Source organism: Gorilla gorilla, chromosome 10, assembly GCF_029281585.2.
Source record: "Gorilla gorilla gorilla isolate KB3781 chromosome 10, NHGRI_mGorGor1-v2.1_pri, whole genome shotgun sequence".
Taxonomy (NCBI): Eukaryota; Metazoa; Chordata; class Mammalia; order Primates; family Hominidae; genus Gorilla; species Gorilla gorilla.
Genome location: NC_073234.2, coordinates 63,705,905 through 63,725,155, shown reverse-complemented (window position 1 = coordinate 63,725,155; position 19,251 = coordinate 63,705,905).

Here is a 19,251-nt window from a genome sequence, read left to right as displayed (position 1 = left end):
TTTCTACTCACAGAGTTGAACGTTTCTTTTGATTGAGCAGATTTGAAACACTCTTTTTGTAGAACCTGTATGTGGATATTAGGAGCGCTTTGCGGCGTATAGTGCAAAAGGAAATATCTTCACATAACAACTAGACAGCAGCATTCTGAGAAACTTCTACAGTCTTTTTTTAGAATCTGCAAGTGGATATTTGGAGCGTTTTGAGGCCTATTGTGGAAAAGGAAATATCTTCACATAACAACTACACAGAAGCATTTTGAGAAACTTCTTTGTGATATGTGCATTCATCTCACAGAGTTTAAACTATCTATTGATTGAGCAGTTTTGAAGGAATCTTGTTGTAGGATCTGCAAGTGGATTTCTGGAGCGCTTTGTGGCCTATGGTGGTAAAGGAAATGTCTTCACATAAAAACTACACAGGAGCATACTGAGAAAGTTCTTTGTTATGTGCGTATTCAACTCACAGTGTTGAACCTATTTTTTGATAGAGCACTTTTGAAACTCTCTTTTTGTTGAATCTGCAAGTGGATATTTGGAGCCCTTTGTGGCCTGTTGTGGAAAAGGAAATAACTTTCCATATAAAGTACACTGAAGCATTCTGAGAAACTTCTTTGTGATGTGCGCATTCATCTCACAGAGTTGAACCTCTCTTTTGATTGAGCACTTTGTAAACAATCTTTTTGTAGAATCTGCATGCGGATATTTGGAGCGCTTTGGGGCCTATTGTGGAAAAGGAAATATCTTCACATAAAAACTACACAGAAGCATTCTGAGAAACTTCGTTATGAAGTGGGAATTCATCTCACAGAGTTGAAACTTTCTTTTGATTGAGCAGTTTTGAAACACTCCTTTCGTAGAATCTGCAAGTGGATATATGGAGAGCTTTGAGGCCCATGATGGAAAAGGAAATATCTTCACCTAAAAACAAAACAGAAGCATTCTGAGAAACTTCTTTCTGATGTGTGCTTTCATCTCACAGAGTTGAACCTTTTTTTCGATCGAGCAGTTTTGAATCTGCAAGTGTATATTTGCAGCGCTTTGAGGCCTATGGTGGAAAAGGAAATATCTTCTCATAAAAACTACACAGAGGCATTCTGGGGAACTTCATTGTGATGTAGGCATTCATCTCACAGGGTTGAACCTTTCTTTGCATTGAGCAGTTTTCAAACACTCTTTTCATAGAATCTGAAAGTGGATATTTGGAACGCTTTGAGACCTATGGTGGAAAAGGAAATATCTTCACGTAAAAACTACACAGAAGCATTCTGAGAAACTTCTTTTTTTTTTCTTGTTTTAGAAACAGCTTTATTGATGTATATACTCACATATAATTTACCCATTTATCATGTACAATGCTGTGGCTTTTAGTATATTCACAGAGTTGGATAACAATCACCACAGTCAATTTTAGAGAACATTTTCGTCACCTCCAAATGAAACCCTTTAATCCCTCAATTCCCCCCTCAACCACCCCATCCCTAGGCAATCACAATCTACTTTGTGTCTCTGTAGATTTGCTTATTTGATGTGTGCATTCAACTCGCAGATTTGAACCTATGTTTTGATAGAGCTGTTTTGAAACTCTCTTTTTGTAGAATCCGCTTGTCGTTATTTGGAGCACTTTGCGTCCTATGGTGGAAAAGGAAATATCTTCCCATAAAAACTACACAGAAGCATTCTGAGAAACTTCTTAGTGATGTGTGCAGTCGTCTCACGGAATTGAAACCTTCTATTGATTGAGCAGTTTTGAGACACTCTTTTTGTACAATCTGCAACTGAATATTTGGAGTGCTTTGACGCCTTTGGTGGAAAAGGAATTATCTTCACATAAAAACTAGACAGAAGCATTCTGAGAAACGTCTTTGTGATGTGTGCATTCAACTCGCAGAGTTCAAACTATCTTTTGATACAGGAGTTTTTAAACTCTCTTTTTGTAGGATCTGCAAGGGGTTATTCTGAGGGCTTTGAAGCCTATGGTGGAAAAAGAAATATTTTCACATAAAAACTAGACAGAAGCATTCTCAGAAACTTCTTTGTGATGTGTGCTTTCAACTCACAGAGCTGAAGCTCTCTTTTCATAGAGCAGTTTTGAAACACTCTTCTTGTAGTATCTGCAAGTGGATATTTGGAGCGCCTTGAGGCCTACGGTGGGAAAGGAAATATCTTCACATAAAAATTAGACAGAAGCATTCTCAGAAACTTCTTTTGGCTGTGTGCATTCAACTCACAGAGTTGAACCTTCCTTTTGGTAGAGCAGCTTTGAAACACTCTTTTTGTAGAATCTATAAATGGATATTTGGAGTTCTTTGAGGCCTCCCATAGAAAAGGAAATATCTTCACATAAAAAAAAAGACAGAAGCATGCTCAGAATCTTCTTTGTGAGGTGTACATTCAACTCACATGTTTGAAGCTTCCTTTTGATAGAGCAGTTTGAAACACTTTTTTTGTAGACTCTGCCAGTGGATATTTGGAGTGCTATGAGGCCTACGGTGGAAATGGGAATATCTTCACATGAAAGCTAGACAGAAGAATTTTCAGAAATTTCTTTGTGAGGTGTGCATCCAACTCACAGAGTTGAAACTTCCTATTGATAAAGCAGTTTTGAAACACACTTTTTGTAGTATCTGCAAGTGAATATTTGGAGCACTTTGAGGCCTTCGGCGGAAACGGAAATATCTTCACGTAAACACTAGACAAAAGAATTCTCAGAAACTTCTTTGTGATGTGTGCATTCAACTCACAGAGTTGAACTTTTGTTTTGATAGAGCAGTTTTGAAACACTCCTTTAGTAGAATCTGCAAGTGGATATTTGGAGCGCTTTGAGGCCTATGGAGGAAAAGGAAATATATTCCCACAAAAACTAGACAGAAGCATTCTCACAAACTACTTTGCGATGTGTGCATTCAACTCACAGAGTTGCAACTTTCTTTTGATTGAGCAGCTTTGAAACACTATGTTTGTAGAATCTGCAAGTGGATGTTTGGAACGGTTTGAGGCCTACAGTGGAAAAAGAAACATCTTCACATAAAAACTAGACAGAAGCATTCTCAGAAACTTCTTTGTGATGTGTGCATTCAACTCAGAGATTTGAACTTTCCTTTTGATAGAGCAGTATGGAAGCACTGATTTTGAAGAATCTGCAAGTGGATATTTAGAGCGCCTTCAAGCCTATGGTGGAAAAGGAAATATCTTCAAATAAAAGCTAGACAGAAGCATTCTCAGAAACTTCTTCGTGATGTTTGCATTCAAATCAGAGAGTTGAACTCTCCTTTTGATTGAGCAGTTTTGAAACACTCTTTCTGTAGAATCTGCAAGGGGATATTTGGAGTGCTTTGAGGCATACGGTGGAAAACTAAATATCTTCATATAAAAACTAGACAGAAGAATTCTCAGAACTACTTTGTGATGTGTGCATTGAACTCAGAGTGATGAATCTTCCTTTTGATAGAGCAGCTTTGAAACATTCTCTTTGTAGAATCTGCAAGTGAAAATTTGGAGCGCTTTGAGGCCTATGGTAGAAAAGGAAATAACTTCATATAAAAACTACACAGGGCTGGGCGCGGTGGCTCACGCTTGTAATCCCAGCACTTTGGGAGGCCGAGGTGGGCGGATCACGAGGTCAGGAGATCGAGACCATCCTGGCTAACATGGTGAAACCCCGTCTCTACTAAAAAAATACAAAAAATTAGCCGGGCTTGGTGGCAGGCGCCTGTAGTCCCAGCTACTCGGGAGGCTGAGGCAGGAGAATGGCGTGAACCTGGGAGGCGGAGCTTGCAGTGAGCTGAGATTGCGCCACTGCACTCCAGCCTGGGTGACAGAGCCAGACTCCGTCTCAAAAAAAAAAAAATAATAAAAAAAATAAAAACTACACAGAAGCATTCTCAGAAAGTGAATTGTGAGGTGTGCATTCTACTCACAGAGTTGAACCTTCCTTTTGATGGAGCAGTTGTGAAACACTCTTTTTGTAGAATCTGCAAGTGGATATTGTGAATGCTTAGAGTCCAATGGTGGAAAAGTAAATATATTCACATAAAAACTAGACAGAAGCATTCTCAGAAATTTCTCTGTGATGTGTGCATTCAACTCAGAGAGTTGAACATTCCTATTCATACAGCAGTTTTAAAACAGTCTTTTTGTAGAATCTGCAAGTGGATATTTGGAGCACTTTGATACCTATGCTGGAAAAGGTAATGTCTTCACATAAAAACTAGAAAGAAGCATTCTCAGAAACTTCTTTGTAATGTGTGCATTCAACTCACAGTGTTGAACCTTTCTTTTGATAGAGCAGTTTTGAAACACTCTTTTTGTAGAATCTATAAATGGATATTTGGAGCTCTTTGAGGCCTACCATGGAAAAGGAAATATCTTCACGTAAAAAAAAAAAGACAGAAGCATTCTCAGAAACTTCTTTGTGAGGTCTGCATTCAACTCAGATGGTTGAAGCTTCCTTTTGATAGAGCAGTTTGAAACACTCTTTTTGTAGAATTTGCCAGTGGATATTTGGAGTGCTATGAGGCCTATGGTGGAAACGGGAATACCTTCACATAAAAACTAGACAGAAGAATTCTCAGAAACTTCTCTGTGAGGTGTGCATTCAACTCCCAGAGTAGAACCTTTCTTTTGATAAAGGAGTTTTGAAACACTGTTTTAGTAGAATCTGCAAGTGGATATTTGGAGCACTTTGAGGCCTATGGAGGAAAAGGAAATATATTCCCACAAAAACTAGATAGAAGCATTCTCAAAAACATCTTTGTGATGTGTGCATTCAACTCACAGGGTTGAAAATTTCTTTTGATTGGGCAGCTTTGAAACACTATTTTTGTAGAATCTGCAAGTGGATGTTTGGAAAGGTTTGAGGCCTATGGTGGAAAAGGAAACATCTTCACATAAAAACTAGACAGAAGCATTCTCAGAAACTTCTTTGTGATGTGTGCATTCAACCACAGAGTTGAGCATTTCTTTTGATAGAGCAGTTTTGAAAGACACCTTTTGTAGAATCTGCTTGTGGATATTTGGAGCTCTTTGAGGAATTCGTTGTAAACGGGATATCTTCACATACAAACTAGAAGCATTCTCAGAAACTGCTTTGTGATGTGTGCATTCAACTCTGTGAGTTGAGAGAGTAGTTTTGAGAGAGTAGTTTTGAAACGCTGCAAGTGGATATTTGGAGTGCTTTGGGGCCTATGGTGGAAAAGAAAATATCTCCACAGAAAAAATAAACAGAAGCATTCTCAGAAACTTCTTCGTGATTTGTGCATTCAACTCACAAGGTTGAACCTTTCTTTTGATACAGCGGTTTTAAAACACTCTTTTTGTAGAATCTGCAAGTAGATATTTGGAGGGCTTTGGGGCTTATGATCTAAAAGGAAATATCTTCAAAGAAAAAGTAGACTGAAGCATTCTCAGAAACACCTTTGTGATGTGTGCATTCAACTCATAGAATTGAACCTTTCTTTTGATAGAGTAGTTTTGAAACATTCTTTTTGTAGAATCTGCAGGTAGATCTTCGGAGCGCTTTGAGGCCATTGGTGGAAGAGAAAATATCTGCACATGAAAACGAGACAGTAGCATGCTCAGAACCATCTTTGTGATGTGTGCATTTAACTGACAGAGTTGAACATTTCTGTTGATAGAGCAGTTGTGAAACACTCTTTTTGTAGAATCCTCAAGTGTATATTTGGAGCGCTTTGAGGCCTATAGTGGAAAACGAAGTATCTTCACAAAAAAACTAGAGAGAAGCATTCTCAGAAACTTCTTTGTGATGTTTGCCCTCAACTCAGAGAGTTGAACCTTTCTATTGATAGAGCAGTTTTGAAACAGTCTTTTTGTAGAATCAGAAGTGGATATTTCAAACAATTTGAGGCCTATGGTGGAATAGGACATATCTTCACATAAAAACTAGACAGAAGCATTCTCAGAAACTTCGATGTGATGTAAGCATTCAACTCACAGAGTTGAACATACCTGTTCATAGAGCAGTTTTGAAACACTCTTTTGGTAGAATCTGCAACTGGATATTTGGAGGGCTTTGTGTCCTTTGTTGGAAACGGGAATATCTTTACATAAAAGCTTGAGAGAAGCATTCTCAGAAACTTCTTTGTGATTTGTGCATACACCTCACAGAATTAAACCTTTCTTTTGATAGAGCAGTTTTGAAACTCTCTTTTTGTAGCATCTCCACCTAGATATTTGGAGTGATTTGAAGCCTATGGTGGAAAAGGAAATAACTTCACACAAAAACTAAACGGAAGCATTCTCAGAAACATCATTGTGATGTGTGCATTCAGCTCACAAAACTGAATCTTTCTTTTGATAGAGCAGTATTGAAACACTCTTTTTGTAGAATCTGCAAGTAGATATTGGGAGAGCTTTAAGGCCTATGGTGGAAAAGGAAATATCTTCCCATAAAAACTAGAAGGAAGCATTCTCAGAACCAAGTTTGTGATTTGTGCATTTAACTCACAGAGTTGAAACTTTCTTTTGATAGAGCAGTTATGAAACACTCTTTTGTAGAATCCGTAAGTGTATATTTGGAGCGTTTTGAGGCCTAATGTGGAGATGGAAATATCTTCACATAAAAACTAGACAGAAGCATTCTCAGAAACTTCTTTGTGATGTCAGCATTCAACTCACAGGGTTGAACCTTTCTTTTGATTGAGTGGTTTTGAAACACTCTTTTTGTGGAATCTGCAACTGGACATTTGGAGTGCTTTGAGTCCTTTGTTGGAAACGGGAATATCTTTACATAAAAACTTGAGAGAAGCATTCTCAGAAACTTCTTTGTGATGTGTGCATACACCTCACAGAATTGAACGTTTATTTTGATTTAGCAGTTTTGAAACTCTCTTTCTGTAGCATCTCCAGCTAGATATTTGGAGTGCTTTGAGGCCTATGGTGGAAAAGGAAATATCGTCACATAAAAAGTAAACAGAGTCATTCTCAGAAACATCATTGTGATGTGTGCATTCAGCTCACAGAACTGAATCTTTCTTTTGATATAGCAGTATTGAAGCACTCTTTTTGTAGAATCTGCAATTGGATATTTGGATAGGTTTGAGGCATATGGTGGAAAAGGAAATATCTTCACTTAAAACCTAGACAGATGTATTCTCAGAAACTACTTTGTGATGTGTGAATTCAACCCACAGATTTGAAACTTTCTTATGATAGAGCAGTTTTGAAACACTCTTTTTGTAGACTCTGCAATTGGATATTTGGAGGGCTTTGAAAACTAAGCAGGAAAAGGAAATAACTTCACATGAAAACTAGACAGAAGCATTCTCAGAAACTTCTTTGTGATGTGTGCATTCAACTCACACATTTGAACCTTTCTTTTGGTAGAGCTGTTTTGAAACACTCTTTTTGTAGAATCTGTAAGTGGATATTTGGAACGCTTTGAGGCCTTTCGTGGAAAAGGAAATATCTTCACATAAAAACTAGACAGATGCATTCTCAGAAAGCACTTTGTGGTGTAGCATTCAACTAACAGAGTTGTACCTTTCCTTTGATAGAGCAGTTCTGAAACACTCTTTATGTAGAATCTGCAATTGGATATTTGGAGGGCTTTGAGGACTACGGTGGAAAAGGAAATATCTTCACATAAAAACTAGACAGAAGTATTTTCTGAAACTACTTTGTGATGTGTGCATTCAACTCACAGAGTTGAACCTTTCTTTTGATAGAGCAGTTTCAAAACACTCATTTTGTAGAATCTCTAAATGGATATTTGGAGCGCTTTGAGGCCTTTCATGGAAAAGGAAATATCTTCACATAAAAACTAGACAGAAGCATTCTCAGAAACTTCTTTGTGATTTGTGCATTCAACTTCACAGAGTTGAACTTTCCTTTTGAGAGAGCAGTTTTGAAACAGTCTTTTTGTAGAATCTGCGAGTGGATATTTGGAGCGCTTTGAGGCATATGGTGGAAAAGGAAATATCTTCACAATAAAACTAGACAGAATCATTCTCAGAAACTTCTTTGTGATGTGTGCATTCAACTTACAGAGCTGAACCTTCCTTTTGATAGAGCAGTTTTGAAACACTTCTGTTGTAGAATCTGCTAGTGGATACTTTGAGCTCCTTGAGGCCTTCGTTGGAAACGGGAATATCTTCACAGAAAAACTAGGCAGAAGCATTCTCAGAACTTCTTTGTGATGTAAGCATTCAAGTCACAGAGTTGAACTTTTCTTTTTATAGAGCAGTTTTGAAACACTCTTGTTGTAGAATCTGCAAGTGGATATTTGGAGCGCTTTTAGGTCTATGGTGGAAAAGGAAATTTCTTCACATAAAAACTAGACAGAAGCATTCTCAGAAATTTCTTTGTCATTTGTGCATTGAGCTCACAGAGTTGGACCTTCCTTTTGAGAGAGCAGTTTGGAAACAATCTTTTTGTAGAATCTGCAAGTGGATATTTGGAGCGCTTTGAGGCCTATGATGGAAAAGGAAATTTCTTCACAAAAAAACTAGACAGAAGCATTCTCAGAAACTACTTTGTGATGTCTGCATTCAACTGACAGTGTTGAACCTTTCTTCTGATTGAGCAGTTTTGAAACACTCTTTTTGTAGAATCTGCCAGTGGATATTTGGAGGTCTTTGAGGCATATGGTTGAAAACGAAATATCTTCACAAAAAAACTAGACTGAAGCTTTCTTAGAAACTTCTTTGTGATGTGTCATTTCAACTCACAGAGCTGAACCATTCTTTTGATAGAGCAGTTTTGAAACAATCTTTTTGTAGAATCTGCAATTGGATGTTTGGAGTGCTTTGAGGCCTATCCTGGAAAAGGAAATATCATCATATAAAAACTAGACAGAAGAATTCTGAGAAACTTCTTTGTGATGTGTGCATTCATCTCACTGAGTTGAATCTCTTTTTTGATTGAGTAGTTTGCAAGCACTCTTTTTGCAGAATCTCCCTTTGGACACTTGGAGCACTTTGCAGCCTATGGTAGAAAAGTAATATCTGCACATAAAATCTAGACAGAAGCAAGCTGAGAAACTTCTTTGTGAAGTGTGCATTCACCTCACAGAGTTAAATCTCTCTTTTGATTGGGCACTTTTTAAACTCTTTGTAGAATCTGCAAGTGGACATTTGTAGCACTTTGCGGACTATGTTGGAAAAGGAAATATCTTCACATGAAAACTAGACAGAAGAATTCTGAGACACTTCTTTGGATGTGTGCATTCATCTCACAGAGTTGAACCATTCTTTTGAATGACCAGTTTTGAAATACTCTTTTTGTGGAATCTGCAAGTGGACATTTCAAGCGCCTTGAAGCCTTCCGTGGAAAAGGAAATATCTTCACATAAAAAATAGACAGAAGAATTCTGAAAAACTCCTTTTTGATGTGTGGGTTCATCTCACAGAGTTGAACCTTTCTTCTGATTGAGGAGTTTTCAAACTCTCTTTCTGTAGAATCTTCATGTGGACATTTGGAGCACTTTGCAGCCTGGTAGAAAAGAAAATATCTTCACATAAAATCTAGACAGAAGCAATCTGAGAAATCTCTTTGTGATGTGTGCATTCATCTCACAGAGTTAAAATTTTCTTTTGATTCAGCAGTTTTCAAACTCTCTTTTTGTAGAATCTGAAAGTGTACATTTTTAGCACGTTGCAGCCTACAGTGGAAAAGGAATTATCTTCACATAAAATCTAGACAGAAGCAAACTGAGGAACTTCTTTGTGATGTGTACATTCATCTCACAGAGTTAAACCTTTCTTCTGATTGAGCAGTTTTGAAACTCTTTTTGTACAATCTGCAAGTGGACATTTGGGGTGCTTTGAGACTATGGCGGAAAAGGAAATATCTTCACATAAAAACTAGACAGAAGAATTCCGAGAAACTTCTTTGTGATGTGTGCTTTCATCTCACAGAGTTGAACCTTTCTTTTGATAGAGCAGTTTGGAAACACCCTTTTGGGAGAATTTGCAACTGGACATTTGGAGCGCTTTGCGGCCTATGGTAGAAAAGGAAATATCTTCACATAAAATCTAGACAGAAGCAATCTGAGAAACCTCTTTGTGCAGTGTGCATTCATCTCACAGAGTTAAGCCTTTCCTTTGATTGAGCAGTTTTGAAAATCTCTTTTTGTGGAATCTGCAAGAGGACATTTGGAGTGCTTTGAAGCCTATGGTAGAAGAGGAAATATCTTCACATAAAATGTAGACAGAAGCAATCTGAGAAACTTCTTTTTGATGTGTGCATTCATCTCACAGAGTTCAACCTTTCTTTTGATTGAGTAGTTTTCAAACTCTCTTTTTGTAGAATCCTCAATTGGACATTTGGAGCGCTTTGTGGCCTGTGGTAAAAGAGGAAATATCTTCACATAAAATCTAGACAGAAGCATTCTCAGAAAATTCTTTGAGATCTGTACATTCATCTCACGGAGTTTAACCTTTATTTTGATTGAGCACTTTGGAAACTCTCTTTTTGCAGAATGTGCAATTGGACATTTTGATCGCTTTGAGGCCTATGGTGGAAAAGGAAATATCTTCACAGAAAAACCAGATAGAAGAATTCTGAGAAACTACTTTTTGATTTGTGTGTTCATCTCACAGAGTAGAACCTTTCTTTTGATTGTGCAGTTTGGAAACCCTCTTTTGGTAGAATTTGCAAGTGGACATTTGGAGTGCTTTGCATCCTATGGTAGAAAAGAAAATATCTTCATATAAAATCTAGACAGAAGCAATCTGAGAAACTTCTTTGTGATGTGTGCATTCATCTCACAGAGTTAAACCTTTCTTTTGATTGAGCAGTTTTCAAACTCTCATTTGTAGAATCTGCAAGTGGACATTTGGAGAGCTTTGCAGCCTATGGTGGAAAAGGAATTATCTTCACATAAAAACTAGACAGAGGCAATCTGAGAAACTCCTTTGTGATATGTACGTTCATCTCACAGAGTTGAAACTTTCTTTTGATTGAGCAGTTTTTAAACACTCTGTTTGGAGAATTTGCAATTGGACATTTGGAGAGTTTTGCGGCCTGCGGTAGAAAAGCAAATATCTTCACATAAAATCTAGACAGAAGCAATCTGAGAAACTTGTTTGTAACGTGTGCATTCATCTCACATAGCTAAATCTTTCTATTAATGGAGCAGTTTTGAAAATCTGTTTTAGTAGAATCTGCAAGTGAACATTTTGAGCGCTTTGAGGCCTGTGGTGCAAAAGGAAATATCTTCACATAAGAACTGGACATAAGAATTCTGTGAAACTTCTTTCTGATGTGTGCATTCATCTCACAGGGTTGAACCTTTCTTTTGATTGAGCAGTTTGGAAACACTCTTTTTGTAGAATCTGCAAGTGGACATTTGGAGCACTTTCCGGCCTAAGGTAGAAAATGAAATATCTTCACATAAAATCTAGACAGAAGCAATCTGAGAAACTTCATTGTGATGTGTGCTTTCATGTCAAAGAGTTAAGCCTCTCTTTTGATTGAGCAGTTTGGAATATCTCTTTTTGTAGAATCTGCAACTGAACATTTGGAGTGCTTTGAGGCTTATGTTGGAAAAGAAAATATCTTCACATTAAAAACTAGACAGAAGAATTCTGAGAAACATCTTTGTGATTAGTGCATTCATCTCAAAGAGTTGAACGTTTCTTTTGATTGAGCTGTTTTGAAACTCTCTTTTTGTAGAATCTGCAAGTGGACTTTTGGAATGTTTTGAGGCCTATGGTGGAAAAGGAAATACTTCACATAAAAAGTAGACCAAAGAATTCTGAAAAACTTCTTTGTCATGTGTGCCTTCATCTCCCAAAGTTGAAGCTTTGCTTTGATTGAGCAGTTTTGAAACTCCCTTTTTGTAGAATCTGCAAGTGGACATTTGGTGTGCTTTGAGGCCTATGGTGGAAAAGGAAATATCTTCACATAAAAACTAGACAGAAGAATTCTGGAAACTTCTTTTCATATGTGCATTCATCTCACAGAGTTGAAACTTTCTTTTGTTTGAGCAGTTTGGAAACACTCTTTATGTAGAATCTGCAAGTGGACATTTGGAGAGCTTTGTGGTCTATGGTAGAAAAGCAAATATCTTCACATAAAATCTAGACAGAAGAATTTGGAGAAACTTCTCTTTGATGGGTGCATTCATCTCACAGAGTTAAACCTTTCTTTTGATTGAGCAGTTTTGAAACTCTCTTTTTGTAGATTCCGCAAGTGTACATTTGGAGCGCTTTGAGGCTTATGGTGCAAAAGGAAATATTTTCACATAAAAACTAGAGAGAAGAATTCTGAGAAACTTATTTGTGATGTGTGCGTTCATCTCAAATTGTTGTACATTTCTTTTCATTGAGCAGTTTGGAAATACTCTTTTTCTAGATTCTGCAAGTGGCTATTTGGAAGGCTTTATGGCTTGTAGTAGAAAGCGAAATATCTTCACCTAAAAACTACACAGAAGCATTCTCAGAAACTTTTTAGTGATGTGTGCCTTCATCTCACAGAGTTGAATATTTCCTTTGATTGAGCAGTTTGTAATCTCTCTTTTTGTAGAATCTGCAACTGGATATTTGGGGAGCTTTGAGGACTGTGGTGGAAAAGAAAATATCTTCACATAAAAACTAAACAGAGGAATTCTCAGAAACTTCTTTGTGATGTGTGCGTTCATTTTACAGAGTTGAACTTTTCTTTTTATTGAGCAGTTTGGGAACACTGTTTTTGTAGAATATGCAAGTGGACATTTGGGGAGCTTTGTGGCCTATGGTAGAAAAGGAAATATCTTCACATAAAATCTAGACAGAAGCAATCTGACAAACTTATTTGTGATGTGTGCATTCATCTCACAGAGTTAAAACTTTCTTTTGAATGAGCAGTTTTTAAAATCTCTTTTTGTAATATCTGCAAGGGACATTTGTAGCACTTTGAGGCCTATGGTTGAAAAGGATTTGTCTTCACATAAAATCTAGACAGAAGCAATCTGAGAAACTCCTTTGAGATGTGTGCATTCATCTCACAGATTTAAACCTTTCTTTTGATTGAGCACTTTGGACACTCTGTTTTTGCAGAATCTGCAAGTGTACATTTTGATCACTTTGTGGTCTATGGTGGAAAGGGAAGTATCTTCACATAAAAAGAAGACAGAAGAATTCTGAGAAACTTCTTTGTGATGTGGGCGTTCATCTCACAGAGTTGAACCTTTCTTATGATTGAACAGTTTGGAAACACTCTTTTTGTAGAATCTGCAAGTGGACATTTAGAACGGTTTGCGGCCTATGGTAGAAAAGGAAATATCTTTACATAAAATCTAGACAGAAGCAATCTGAGAAACTTCTTTGTGATGTGTGTGTTTCCAAACTGCTCAATCGAAAGAAAGGTTCAACTCTGTGAGATGAATGCACACATCACAAAGAAGTTTCTCAGAATGCTTCTGTGTAGTTTTTACATCAAGATATTTCCTTTTCCACCATTGGCCTCAAAGCGCTTCATATATCCACTTGCGGATTCTACAAAAAAAGTTTTTATAAACTGCTCAATCAAAGGAAAGGTTCAAATCAGTGAGTTGAATTCACATATCACAAAGAAGTTTCTCAGAATGCTTCTATGTAGTTTTTATGTGAAGATATTTCCCTTTCCACATTAGGCCACAAAGTGCTGGAAATATTCACTTGCAGATTCTAGAATAAGAGTGTTTCCAAACTGCCCAATCAAAAGGAAGGTTCAACTATGTGAGTTGAATGCACACATTAGAGAGAAGTTTCTCAGAATGCTTCTGTGTAGTTTTCATGTGAATACATTTCCTTTTCCACAATAGGCTACAAAGCGCTCCACATATCCACTTGCAGATTCTTCAAAAACAGTGTTTCCAAACCGCTCAATCAAAAGGAAGTTTTAACTCTGTGAGATGAATACACATATCACAAATACGTTTCTGAGAATGCTTTCGTGTAGTTTTTATGGGCAGATATTTCCTTTTCCACAATAGGCATCAAAGCTCTTCAAATATCCACTTGCAGATTCTATAAAAAGAGCGTTTCAAAACTGCTCAATCAAAAGAAAGGTTCAATTCTGTGACATGAATGCACACATCATAAACAAGTTTCTCAGAATGATTCTGTGTAGTTTTCATGTGAAGATAAATCCCATTCCAAAATAGTTCACAAAGGGCTCCAAAGAGCCACTTGCAGATTCTACAAAAAGAGACATTCAAAAAAGCTCAATCAAAAGATGGGTACAACTCTGTGAGTTTAAAGTACACATCACAAAGAAGTTTATCAGAATGCTTCTGCATAGCTTTTATGTGAAGATATTTCCTCTACCACAATAAGCCTCAAAGCACTCGAAATATCCACTTGCAGATTCTGCAAAAAGAGAGTTTCCAAACTGCTCAATCAAAAGGAAGGTACAACTCCATGAGATGAATGCACACATCAGAAAGTAGTTTCTCAGAATGCTTCTGTGTAGTTTTTATGGGAAGATATTTTCTTTTCAACAATTGGCCTAAAAGCACTACAAATATCCACTTGCAGATTCTAAAAAAGAGTGTTTCAAAACTGCTCAATCAAAGGAAATATTCCACTCTGCGAGATGAAGGCACACATCACTAAAAAGTTTCTGAGAATGCATCTGTGTAGTTTTTAGGTGAAGATATTTCCCTTTCTACAATAGGCCTCAAAAGGCTTCAAATATCCACTTGCAGAGTCTATAAAAAGAGTGTTTCAAAACTGCTCAATCAAAAGAAAGGTTCAACTCTGTGAGTTGAATGCAAACATCACGAAGAAGTTCCTCAGAATGCTTCCGTGTAGTTTTTATGTGAAGATATTTCCTTTTCCATGAAAGGCCTCAAAGTGCTCCAAATATCGACTTGCAGATTCTACAAAAAGAGTGTTTCAAAACTGCTCAATCAAAAGAAAAATCGGACTCTGTAAGATGAATGGACACATCCAAAGAAGTTTCTGAGAATGCTTGTGTGTAGTTTCTATGTGAAGATATTTCCTTTTCCAATATAGACCGCAAAACCCTCCCAATATCCACTTACAGATTTTATAAGAAGAGTGTTTCAAAACTGCTCAATCAAAAGAAAGCTTTAACTCTGTTAGATGAATGCATACATTACAAAGAAGTTTCTCAAAATGCTTCTGTGAAGTTTTCATGTGAAAATATTTCCTTTTCCACCATAGGCCTCAAAGGGCTTCAAATATCCTGTTGCAGATTCTATAGAAAGAGTGTTTCCAAGCTGCCCAATCGAAAGACGGTTTTAACTCTGTGAGATGAATGCACACATCACAAAGAAGTTTCTGAGAATGCTTCTTTGCAGTTTTAATGTGAAGATATTTCCTTTTCCACAAATTACCTCAAAGTGCTTCACAAATCCACTTGCAGATTCTATAAAAAGAGGGTATCAAAACTGCTCAATCAAAAGAAAGGTTACGATCTGTGAATTGAATGCACACATCACAAAGATGTTTCTCAGAATGCTTCTATGTAGTTTTTATGTGAAGACATTTCCTTTTCCACAATTGACCTCAAAGGGCTCCAAATATCCACTTGCAGATTATATAAAAAGAGGGTTTATAAATTGCTCAGTCAAAAGAAAGTTTGAACTCTGTAAAATGAATGCACACATCACAAGGAAGTTTCTCAGAATGCTTTTGTGTAGTTGTTATGTGAAGATATTTCCTTTTCCATGATAGGCCTCAAAGCGGTCCAAATATCTACTTGCAGATTCTAAAAAAAGTGTGTTTCCAAACTGCTCAAGCAAAAGAAAGGTTCAACTCTCTGAGAAGAATGCACACATAACAAGTAAGTTTCTGAGAATGCTTCTGTTGTTTTCATGTGAAGATGTTTCCTTTTCCACAATAGGCCTCAAAGCGCTTCAAATATCCAATTGCAGATTCTATAAAACTAGTGTTTCAAAACTGCTCAATCAAAAGGAAGGTTCAACTCTGTGAGATGAATGCACACATCACAAAGAAGGATCTCTGAATGCTTCTGTTGGTTTTTATGTGAAGGTATTTCCCTTTCCAAAAAAGGACACAAAGGGCTTCAAATATCCACTTGCAGATTCTACCAAAAGAGAGATTCAAAACTGCTCAATCAAAAGATAGGTTCAACTCTGTGAGTTGAATGCACACATCAAAAATAAGTTTATCAGAATTCTTCTGTGTAGTTTTCATGAGAAGATATTTGCTTTTCCAACGTAGGCCTCATAGCACTCCAAATATCCTATTGAAAATTCTACAAAAAGAGTGTTTCCAAACTGCTCAATCAAAGAAAGGTTCAACTGTATGAGATGAATGCATACATCACAAATAAGTTTCTGAGAATGCTGATGTGTAGTTTTAATTTTAAGATATATCCTTTTCCACAAAAGGCCTCAAAGCCCTTCTCATATCCACTTGCAGATAATATAAAAAGAGTGCTTCAAAACTGCTCAATCAAAAGAAAGGTTCAACTCTGTGAGTTGAATGCACACATTACAAACTACTTTCTGGGAATGATTCTGTCTAGTTTTATGTGAAGACATTTCCTTTTCCACCCTAGGCCTCAAAACGATCCAAATATCGACTTGCAGACTCTACAGAAAGTGCGTTTCAAAACTACTCAATCTAAAGAAAAGTTCACATCTGTGAGTTGAATGCACACATCACAAAGATGTTTCTGAGAATTCTTCTGTCCAGTTTATATGTGAAGATATTTCCTTCTCCAACATAGGCCTCAAAGCGCCACAAATATCGACTTGCAGATTCTATAAAAAGAGAGTTTCAAAATGCTCTATCAAAAGAAAGGTTCAACACTATGAGTTGAATGCACAAATCACAAAGAAGTTTCTGAAAAAGCTTCTGGGAGTTTTTATGTGAAGATACTTTCTTTTAAACCGTAGGCCTCAAAGCGCTCCAAATATCCACTTGCAGATTCTACAAAAAGTGTGTTTCAAAACTGTTCAATCAAAAGAAAGATTCAACTCTGTGAGTTGAATGCACACGTCACAAAGAAGTTTCTGAGAATGCTTCTGTCTAGTTTTTATAAGAAGGTATTTCCTTTTCCACCATAGGCCTCAAAGCACTCCAAATATCCACTAGCAGATTCTACAAAAAGAGTGTTTCAGAATTCCTCAATCAAAAGAGCCATTTAACTCTGTGAGTTCAATGCAAACATCACAAAAATGTTTCTTAGAATGCTTCTGGCTAGTTTTTACGCAAAGATATTTCTTTTTCCAACATTGGCCACAAAATGCTAAAAATATCCACATGCAGACTCTACAAAAAGAGCGTTTGAAAACTGCTCTTTCAAAAGAAAGGTTAAACTCTGTGAGTTGAATGCACACATTACAAAGAAGATTCTGAGAATGGTTCTTTCTAGTTTTTATGTGGAGATGTTTCCTTTTCCACCCTAGGCCTCAGAGCGCTCCAAATATACACTTCCAGACACTACAAAAAGTGCGTTTCAAAACTGCTCAATCAAAAGAAAGGTTCAGCTCTGTGAGTTGAATATACACATCACAAAGGTGTTTATGAGACTGCTTCTGTCTAGTTTTTGTGTGAAGATGTTTCTGCTTCAACTATAGACCTCAAAACTCTCCAAATGTCCACTTACAGTTTCTACAAAAAGAGTATTTCAAACTGCTCAATCAAAAGAAAGGTTCAACTCAGTGAGTTGAATGCACACATCACAAAGAAGTTTCTGAGAATACTTCTGTCTAGTTTTTATATGAAGATATTTCCTTTTCCATCTTATGCCTCAAGTTGCTCCAAATATCCACTTGCAGATTCTACATAAAGAGTTTTTCAAAACTGCTCAATCAAAGGAAAGGATCAACTCTGTGAGCTGAATGCACACATCAGTAAGAACTTTCTGAGAATGCTTCTATCTAGTATTTATGTGAAGATATTTAGTTTTTCACCATAGGCCTGAAAGTGCTCCAAATATCCACTTGCAGATTCCACAAAAAGAAAGATTTAAATCTGCTCAATCAAAAGAAAGTTTCAACTCTGGGAGTTGAATGCCCATATCACAAAGTAACTTCTGAGAATGCTTCTTTCTTGTTTTTAGCTTAAGATATTTCCTTTTCCACCATAGTCCTCAAAGCGCTCCCAATATCCACTTGCAGATTCTACAAGAAGAGTGTTTCAAAACTGCTCTATCAAAAGAAAGGTAAAACTCTGTGAGCTGAATGCACACATCACAAAGAAGTTTCTGAGAATGCTTCTGTCTAGTTTTTATGCAAAGTTATTTCCTTTTCCACTACTGGCCTTAAAGCCCTCCAAATATCCATTTGCAGATTCTACAAACAGAGTGTTTCAAAACTGCTCTATCAAAGGAAAGGTTCAACTTTGTGAGTTGAATGCATACATCACAAAGTAGCTTCTGAAAATGCTTCTGTCTTATTTTTATGTGAAGATATTTGCTTTTGCAGCATAGGCCTCAAAGCACTCCAAATATCCACTTGCAGATCCTACAAAAAGAGTGTTTTAAATCTGCTCTATCAAAAGAAAGGTTCAACTCTGTGAGTTTAACGCACACATCCCAAAGAACTTACTGTGAATGGGTCTGCATAGTTTTCATGTGAAGATATTTCCTCTTCAACCATAGGCCTCTAGGTACTCCAAATATACACTTGCAGATACTACAAAAAGAGTGTTTCAAACTGCTCCATCAAAAGAAAGGTTCAACTCTGTGACTGAAATGCTCACATCACAAAGAAGTTTCCCAGAATGCTTCTGTGTAGTTTTTATGTGAAGATTTTTTTTCCACCACTGGCCTCAAAGCGCTCCAAATATCCACTTGCAATTACTAAAAAAAGAGTGTTTCAAAACTGCTCTATCAAAAGAAATGTTCAGCTCTATGAGTTGAATGCACACATCAAAAAGCTGTTTCTGAGAATACTTCTGTCTAGCCTTTATGTGAAGACATTTTCTTTTCCACTGTAGGCCTCATAGTGCTCCAAATATCCACAAGCAGATTCTACAAAAACGTTGTTTGAAACTGCTCTAACAAAAGAAGTATTCAACACTGTGATTTAATGCACGCATCACAAAGAAGTTTCATAAATTGCTTCTGTCTAGTTTTTGTGAAGATATTTCCTTATCCATGGACGGCCTCAAAGTGCTCCAAATATCCACCTGCAGATTCTACAAAAAGACTGTTTCAAAACTGCTCTGTCAAAAGGAAGGTTAAACGCTGTGTGTTGAATGCACACATCACAATGAAGTTTCTGAGAATGCTTCTGTCTAGTTTTTTTGTGAAGATATTTCCTTTTCTACCGTAGGCCTCAAAGCACTCAAAATATCCACTTGCAGAGTCTAGAAAAAGAGTGTTTCAAAA